General features: G+C 35.5%; 1 long non-coding RNA gene across 1 annotated transcript; it reads left to right on the forward strand.

Annotated features, from left to right (window-relative positions):
- Positions 1 to 4260: 4260 nt before the first annotated feature.
- LOC103469347 (uncharacterized) lies at positions 4261 to 5913 on the forward strand. The gene is made up of 2 exons (XR_534332.2): positions 4261 to 4486; positions 5530 to 5913. It is a non-coding gene; the product is annotated as an uncharacterized LOC103469347 (long non-coding RNA).
- The last annotated feature ends 3909 nt before the right edge of the window (positions 5914 to 9822 follow it).

Here is a 9822-nt window from a genome sequence, read left to right on the forward strand (position 1 = left end):
AAAAAAAAAAAAAAGTTTTTGTCTTAATTATGGAGCTCAATCTTTGCCAGACTGGAAATAGTGTTTTATCTCAGTCTATCAGTTATAAGCTTGAATATTTTTTTCTTTAATTTTTTTTTTTTTTTTACTTGTGTACATTCCTTTAACTTCAAGCTCTGTGGCACCAATCAGCCGCGCAGAACAGAGAGGTTTTAACGTAGGCGGATCTTAAACGTATTGGGTTTGCTGGGTGTTTGCTGTGAAACTGGAACATTAGCCCAGTTGAAGAGCCCCTCCTGCCGCTCACACTCAGGAGGGATCAGGGACAAGTCAGGGAACAAAACCTCTCAAATCCACCTCAAYTTAGTGCGATTATACTGTGCATACGCCCTTATTCCTGTTATTTATCCGTTTATTAGAAGAAGAAAAAAAAACTTCCCCCTATATTAGAGAAATCACTAATAAATGGTTTTATAAAAACGAGGGCCAAGCACAACTTTGTATTGTGATTCTCTTAATTATTTTTTTTCTCCACTGTTTGTGTGAAACATTCCAATCATTTCTATTTAATGTGAGAAAAATCCTTTGCTGTGTTAAATGTTTATCTCATCGCTGTTCTTCTTTTGCTCGTCTTAATGTTTTTTATTTTATTTTTTTAAATTGAAACTTTCGGTGTGTTCAAATAGAGTAAAGAATTGGTTTTGGGACCCAAAACAATAGAGGTTATCATGATATTGGATCAGGTGTTGGAGTGTTTTGTTTTTTTGTTGTTTTTTTTTTTTATTAAATGTTCTTTTTCAGCTCTATCTTGCTAAACTTTTTTTTATTTTTTAATCTTCTGCCTGCGAATGAAATAATAATAAAGGTTTTCTTGTTTATGAGCTCAGTTTTGAGCCTTTCACACTCGAACTTTAACAGAAAGATGTTTGCTTGCGTCTGGCTTCCCCTTTCCTCTCCCATGATGCACTGTGAGCGTCAGATTCGAGCGATCAGAGTGGGGCAGGCACGAAGGGGTCAGGGGTCCAACTTGTTCAGCTTTGTTGACATCATTATGTAGCTAGATGACATTGTATAAATGTATATGCATCATAAAGTGCTCTGGGAAGTGGCTTGCCTGCAGGAGAAGATGGTTTATATATATATTTTTTGCAAATGTGGGGCAGTAATTTGATTTTAAACGTCGACTCATGGAAAAGTTAGTGACGAACATCCTCAAGATCTCACAAATCTGCGGCATGACGTCTCTGATGAAAAACGAGCGCCGCCRRCTCAGATAAAAACATCATCTTCACCGTGGTTATATAGAACATGTGATTGAACTCAAATTTTCCTCGACTGAAGAAAAAATGGAGGACATGATTTCAGGCCTAATAGTTGCTCAGTTATTTCTCCATTTCTCTGCTGATTACATCGAGTCCRGCTTGTTTTGTCCCCCAGGGTGCGACTGTCGGTTTAGATGACGGGGTTGTTTGAATGTGGCTCAGGCTGGATTTGCAAAGTGTTGTTGTGATGGAAGCGTTTGGGGTTTTGACGGGGGACAGACGCCCTCTTCCTCCCAGCTTGTGGCGCAGGGCAAGTTGAGCTAAATGCCTCTCCTGCACCCTGACTTCACTACTGATCCGTAYGCCGCTCCTCCCAGTTTGTATCTTTTTCCTCCTTTCCTGCTGCAGAGCCTCTTTCCTTCAGCCTTCATCTATCATACTGGTTATATACTGTAGTCTTCTCGGAGTGAAATCATGTTTATCCACAGTTGCAGGTTTAGCACCCCGGACAAGTTTTCTGCATTCCATATTAAACTGTTTTTTTGTTTTTGTTTTTGGTATGATTTTGTTATTAAATGAAAAAGAAAAAGAGGATATCTCATGCATATTGTCATACACGTGTGTATTGAAAAGTCAGAATACTCAGATTAAGGACCTGATATCATCTCCTGTTGCCCTGTTACAGCACTTCAAATTGTACTTATGATTCTGCAGACTCAATAAAATGTCATTTTTTTTCTCAGACTCCGGTTTGTGCCTTGTCGCAGCTCTCAATCTTCTAAAAACAATGTTTTTGCAATTTGCATGTAGGCTAAAGACTAAATTTTGTCTCATTTGATCAGAGCAACTCCTTCCATGATCTAATAGATTTCTTTTAAGTTATAATTGGTCCCCACTGTAAAATATGAGTAATTTTGCAAAGCATAAAACATTCTATATGAAGGATCTGCAAACTTCACAACCTAAAGAGACATTTTGCTCTCAGAACAGCCAAATAAAACTCCCTTAGAGCTGCAGACCGCACAGATGTGGCTACAGCTAATGATTATTTTAGCAATCGATTACTTAATTTATTATTCTGATGATTAAGCAGATAAAATCCTGCATTGGAAGTTATTGTTTTTAATCTTAGAAGGTTTTTAATTCACCAAACATCACTGGAATATTTTTACCTTCTTGCACCTACTGTCGGAGGGAAATGGCAACTGGTGTATTTTACTTGGTATGTTTTTGTTTTTATGTAATTATAGTTTTAACAGTCATTTAATAAAATATTGAAAAAAATTTTGACCAATTTATCTTTTTACAGAAATGTCCAAGATGAGGCCTGTAAAAAAAAAAAAAAAACCACACCAAAAAGTCATGCATTCAAAATAAACTGAATTGAAAACCCAGATGCAAGTCAGTTCATTTTGTTTTCCATTAGCATTAAATAAAACTATAATAATGGCTTGTTGTTAAAGGTTATTGCTTATTTTGTCATTATTGTRGAAAAGTATTTCAGATTTGCTGCTAAAAATATATATTTCAGGGATTCTTGAGAGTAGGGACAAAACAGGTCCTTCGGATAAAGCCCAAAATTTGAATAAAATATACACAAAATATAATTGTTTCAAATATCTGAYTAAACTAACCTGGGTCATGTGAGCACAACAATGTATATTTTCCAGGTATTTGCTGAATATTTTTTTATTTTAAACATTGTAGTCGGTGGATGATGCCTGTAAAAGCCCTTGTCCAGGAGCAGAACTCAATACATAATAGTTTAAAACAAAGAAATACTAAAATTATATATTATGACAATTAAGTATAAGTAGTCATATAATTATAAAAGCATCAAATTGAATTAATTATAATTATATATTTTCCAACTCCATTGAAATTTGTCCCTATAGTTTTTGTCAACACCGTCACATGAAAAGAATGTAAAAAAAAAAAAATCAGGCATTATTTGGGGGCACCAGAACTTCTGAGGACCCAATGACCACTTCCTTTCTCTTCCTTTGCTAAGAGGGCTAGTTAGCTCTGGTTAGCTTAAGTTATTCTTTAGTTTTTTCTTCTTTTTATTCCTAARTTGTTTGTCACAACCATGATGTGTCAACACCATAACWGACAATTTACAAAACTTTGATGAAATTTTGTGAAATAAAAGCTTRATTTTGGTAAAATGTAAAGATTTCATGGACCTGATGAGCTACAACATGGCCTCCTTCAGAATAACATCATAYAAATTGAGGTAGTTTGGCTTTTTGTGAACTACGTCAGACGTCAACTCCATCAGTTTTTCTGACTCTTTCAGTAAAATTGTTGTCAAATTTCACTTAAATGTGCAATTTATTCATTTTAATGTATTTTACATAAATTGCATTACTGCGCATGTACCACGTTTTTCATTTTACTCACTAGTTTGTCATCACCTTCAGTTCTGTGTCAACTCCGTCATGCAGTGTCAACTCCGTCAGATGGCCTTTTTGTTTTTTGTTTTAAATAATATTTATTTTGTTTCTTGAGAAGCATTTGTCTGTGAAATGAGTAAAAATATCACTGATAGGGTCATTAAAATTATTTTTTATTTTTGTCAGATGGTGATGACAACGTTCTGGGTCAGATCGATTAAAAAAAAATTAAAAAAATGTTGCAACTCGGAGCCTGTACCTTAGCATCTTTACATTTCCAAAACATTATATGTCATATTTGCATACATAAGGTTGAGAAATTTTTTTTTTTAAATATGGGAAAATTAAAACCCATTTTGTCCCTATTCTCAAGAATCACTGATTTAATTTGACAGAATAAAATATAATTTTTATCAAAAAGTTGGTTTTTTTTCTGAATTCTCAGCAACTTRTGCTGTAAATATTCACAGATTTATTTACAATTTTATTTGTTTCATCAAGCTTTCAAGCATTTGTTCAGATGTTAAATATTAAAAACAAGGAGCCGGACTTTGAAAAATGAACGCTTCTCTTTGTCTCGGAARTGGGCGTGGTCTTCCCTCCGAGTTCCACCCGAAGTATTCCGATCTTCTCCGATTCCTTCTCAGGCGTTGCAGCTGCGTGCTCTCGCATCTTCACTCTCCATCCCGCAGCGCTTCCACCATGGTGGACATACTGGTGTTGATGTTTTTCGCCGTCATGGGTCTCGTCTTCCTCTCCTACATCATCTACATGCTGTGATGAGACGATCCGCGGAACGGAGGCGGAGTTTTGTCCCTCCTGCATCCCTGCTCACCGCCATGCGCAAAGGTATGTTGCTGCTTAGCTTGTTTTTAAAAAAGGCGTAACAAATGGCATGCATGATGTAGGAGGCCTAATTCACTTAAATACTAACAGAGATGTGTAAAAATTAAGTTATTCCACAATAAATTTCTCAAAAGGCCGAAGCAGCTGCCCAAATTGTCTCCTAGTATTAAACAGTTAATTTTATTTGACTTCGTGTTTTAATGTTGTTGATACATAACATTGATCAGAGCTAATCTAGGACCTGAACATCAAAAGAATAGGCTAATATTTACAAATATTAATTACTATTTACATCATAAATCACTAATTCATTTATGCGAAATGGCAGATTTAGGTTTAAAGTATGACGCCCTATTAGGGCTGTTGTTAATAGAAAGAAAATGAGTAAATTCTCAAAGATTTTCTAAAAAAAATATAAACTTCTCAGTTTGAAAAGTCCAAAATTTTCTAGGATAATTTTAAGTTTCTGTTTCTGAATTCGGAAATTTTTCCAAAAGTTGAATCTCTTTGACTTTATAGAAAATATTTTACATTGATTTTAAAATTTCTGAAATGTTCTTGTTTTTTTTTTCTAGAAGATTTCTGACAATCTCAAAATTATTACGTTTTTCTAGCTAATTTTGACATCTTTTTTAATATCTGCAATTCAGATTAGGTTAATTTGTCAGATTAATGGTGTTTTTAATAAATAACTTTAAGGCAGGTATTAAACATTTATGTATTAAATATGTTTTTTAATGTTGTAATCTAATTTTAAAGGTCATGTTTTCATTACTGTAAGAAAGGCGAAAGGAAATAAAAAGAAAAAGAGTTTTAAGATTTTAAGCATGAAGAAAAATAACAATTTCAATTTCTTCTACATTTTTGGCTACAGGAGACACAACAAAATAAAATGTTTTTATTTAAACAAAATATTAAAATTTTTGTTTTTATCTCCGGATTCTGCTCTAAAATCTCAACTCGACGTGTCATATGAAAATATGAACCCAACAAACCTCAAATCTTTGTTTTTTCATGTCAACTTTAACCTTTTTTGTATTTTTCAGACTCAAGAACCTCATGCAGGTCATGATGTTTCCCCTCTCAGCTCTCAGCCGGAACATGGGAAACCCAGAGGGAAACGAACCGACACCACCTTTCTGTCTATTATTATTATTATTCCAACATCTGTGGCCTCACCTCATCTCCCGCAACAACATTAATCCAGTTAATCCATCAATATGAATTCAGGATGTTTTATTTCCCGCTCCTTTATTAATATTAGCAACAGATCTCTCATTATGCTGCGTCAAAAATAGCTTATTAATTATTTTTGGTCCATTTGGCAGAAAAATCCCTGTTTATTGGTATTCGTGGTGTGTTTACAGATGCACTGATAATCAGCTAAGATATATTTCACATGGTGTTAATTAAAGATGATTTAAATACAATAAATTGTCTCTTTATTGATTAATTTTAAGGTAGCGTTGAGTTCAGCACTAGCTAATGCTAAGTTAGCTAATGTTAAGTAGCATTAGCGAATGTTATATTAAAATAGAACAATTTAGCTTTTTCTTTTTTAAAAGTGAAAACTCCAAATTTATGACATGAACATAAGCTTTTTGCATCATTTTATTTCATGTTTCCTGTAGTTGATGATTTCTCTGTCGTGCCTCCTGCTAGCATGTGGTTGTTCTAAATGAAAATTATCGCATTCTTCTTTGATTTACAATTTTGACTTCTAATGATTCACTTCCTGCTAGAGAGCCCCCTGGTGGTTGAAGAAAAATCCACAGAAAAGCCACACCGGGCTACAATCCGCCTGGTTCAAAGTGTAGGAAAAAAGTAGCATCTTATAGTCCGGAAAATACGGTACGTAGGTGAAATTGAATAATTTCCACTGCACACCTGACGGTCACTCACGGGCACACTAGTGTGCCGCGGAACAGTGGTTGAAAAACACTGCCCTAAACAATCATGTGTTGCTTTTTTGATTCCTGTTTTTTTTTTTTTTTGTAGGAGTCTTTTGTTGGACAAAAGGCAAATCCACACATAAATGATCTCAAGACACAGTGATGTAATTTTCACTGTCTTGTTTCAATAATTTTTGATCAATGTAGTTCCACATAACAAGTTGGACTCGGCACGATTTGCCACAGTTGAAGCTCAAGCAGTAAGTGTTACGAAGAACAAGATTTCTCGGTCTTTTAGTGTAATATCCCATTCAGTTTTAATGTCTCTAACCACAAGAGCTTTCTTACAAAGCTTTGGGAGTGTCCATTTGCTAATGAACTGCATGCCTTTTGTTGTCCTGCAGGTGATGCTGTTGTACCGTACAACATTCAACCTCGTCCAAAAGGACCCGACAGACTAGTACTTCTTTTATCTTGTTAAATTTTTTAATTAAAAAAATTATTCCTTGGTTTTTCATTTTTATCTCTTTCTTTATTTGTTTTTGGTGTTTGCCTTGTGCCAAACACATCGATGAGTGAAAACTGGGAACAAACATGGCGAGCGCCCCATGGTTGAGTGCTATACCATAAGGATTCACTAGGGGGCGATCATGTCCGCCGTTGACCCTAAATAATCCTTTGGCAAAAGTGGTTTATACAGGTGTGCGTCAGTGCGTCACAGAAGCTAATACTATGCCTTCTGTTTCTGATGATTTTGGGTAGAAAATGAACAGAAACAAAGTTTTTAATCTTAAATGCGACATACATCTATATATATTTGTACATTTTTGGTTTTATTGGTCTGAGGGTGTTGCTCTTTCAGCTTATGGCTTTTTATTGAGTGTATACTCTAGTTAATATTTATTTGATAACTAGATTAGTTTATAATTATTTCAACAATCGACTGATCCTGAATAATCTGATTACTTGTCTCAGTCTTGCTATTCAGCTAAATGTTTTTAATGATATAAAACCTTATACTATAAATTTGAGAAGGCAATTTTACCAGCATATTTTTCAAAAAGTTCAAACTTCACTTCTATTCCCTAACGACTCCTCTAATGTTTTCCCACGTGTACGGAGACAGGAACGCTATGGTAAATAATCCAAATTCCTTTGCTGATAGCATAATCTCCGTCTCTGACAATACACCTACTGTTCAACACACAGATATCCAGTCATCAAACTTTGGTCAAATGAAGCAAAGCTAACTGTATGATAGCAGGGAGAAAAAGAAGATTTGGGAGAAAAAGAGGTCTGGATTGTTGGAAACAGGAAGGTCTTTGATTGGTTGCATCAGATTATATCACAGCCAACCTCGGTTTTCTCCAGTAGTGTTTATCATTACTTGAAAAGGAACATTTTCCCAGCTATTTTAAAACTTGTGGCAACATTCCTCATGCTTCTGAGAACGTTTAGTTCTCAATTCATTTTCTGGATTGTTGGAAAATGTGCAAAATAATCACCATTCATCAACTGAATGACATGATTTCTAATGATATGACAAACAAGTTATGTCATTGTTTAACTTTTGATAAAAAGAAAAAGTCATAAGCATTTTCAGAACTAGGAATTGGATGGGGTGATACATATATTTTGCAATCCATCCTAAGATATACAGTCAGTGGAGAAAGCTTCAAATTTCTGAGCTTGAAGAGTAAACAATTTGCAAGAAAAAAAACCCTCAAATTTTGAGATTAATCTAAGAAAATTAATAGAAAAAAAACAAGAAAAATTCTGAGTGTGAAAAGTAAAACATTTGCTGGAAAAAAGCTGACATTTCTAGAAAAAACAAGGACATCTCTGAGCTTAAAAAGTTGAAAATCAGACATTTTGAGATTCATTTAAGAAATGTTCTAGAAAAAAAAGGACATTTCTGGGTTTGAAATGTAAAATTTTTGCTGGAAGAAACTCAGAAATTTATTGAAAAAAAATCTGAGCTTAAAAAATCCAAAATCTTTACGAAAAAAAMCCCCCAAAAAACTCAGAAATTTCTAGAATAATAAAAAAGAACAATTCTGAGTTTGAAAAGTAAAAAAATCTAAAATTTTTAGATTAATCTCAGAAATTTTCTAGAAAATGAATCGGAGTATCAAAAGTTAGAACTTTCAACTTTTGGAAATCAATTGAATTTCAAAAGTCAAACATTTAGAACTCAAGAAATTTCTACGAGATTAATTTAAAAGTTTCCGAGTTTTTTCTCGCCCATTTTTTCACTTTTGAAACTCAGAAATTTCCACGTTTTTTCCAAGGAAATTTCACAGATGAATCTCAACATTTTAGATTTTTTTTTTTTTTTTGACGGAAATGTACTCCTCCTTTTTTTTTTTTTTTACAATAACCCCGTCATAGGTCAGAGAAAATGCAAATGAAGAAAAAGTTGACAATGAAAGAGTAAAAATGTAGGGCGGGGTCGCCTCTGCAGCGATGGCCTTCAGTTTTCGTGGGAGTCTCCCCATGTGCGGGCTGGGAGGGAAACAGCAGAGGACGTCTTCTTCCTGTCGGACCAGAATGCCCGGGCCTCGACGTCTCCTGCTCCCTCTGTTGTGGCAACCATCTCATCTTTTTTCTTGGATCTTGACCGGTTTCACCTTGACGCGTTTCAGATTCATGCAATGAGGGAGAAACAAATGTTCCTTCCTGGAAAGCTGGAAAGATTGAACTACACGTCCCAACATGCGCCCCGCACAATAGGAGGCGGCGCCGCAGTTCCTGCCAGCCAATGGCTTCGTGCGGGGATCTGTGGTTGGTGAGTTGCGTGTACGGCAGCTGTTGTCAATGGCAACAGAGGTTTGCTGAGAAGCATGAGCTGGACAGCTGGTACAGGGTCCCTTGCTCCCCTTGCCAAGGGGTCATGTGATCTCACGGCGGCCAATCCCAACCCTCCGCCCGCTTCCTTCGCTCCCATCCAGTGTTGCCAGGTTGGGCGAGTTTCCGCCCATTTGGGCTACTTTTGGCTGAAATTTTTTTTTTGGGGGTGTGTTGTTTTTATAACTTAAAAGGTTTCATATGAAAATTCTTTCTAAATAGTAGTCATTGTATGGCAGAAAAGCACAAAACATTTAATAAAATGCATTGTTCTTGCAGTTATCTTAGTATTTTATTTTGAAATCTCCATAATCTGCCCAATTACGAGAGAAGGTCCTCGCTGCAGCATGCAGAAAGGGGCGGGGACGGACCACTGTCAGCCTCATACCTTATATGGAAATGGGACCATTGCACTCCGGAAGTGAAGGGGGCGCTATTTTCCTAATTTCTAGTATAAATACCTTAAAGAAGCGGGTTTGAGATGCCGATTGAAAGAAGTTTGAGAGGGTTCATGTGTTCGGCACACGATCCAAAATGGAAAAGGCGCAAAGTCAGCAAAAGGTATTTTTACCTTCTTTAAAATTTTTATCACATAGTAAA

Source organism: Poecilia reticulata, linkage group LG8, assembly GCF_000633615.1.
Source record: "Poecilia reticulata strain Guanapo linkage group LG8, Guppy_female_1.0+MT, whole genome shotgun sequence".
In the NCBI taxonomy this organism is placed as follows: Eukaryota; Metazoa; Chordata; class Actinopteri; order Cyprinodontiformes; family Poeciliidae; genus Poecilia; species Poecilia reticulata.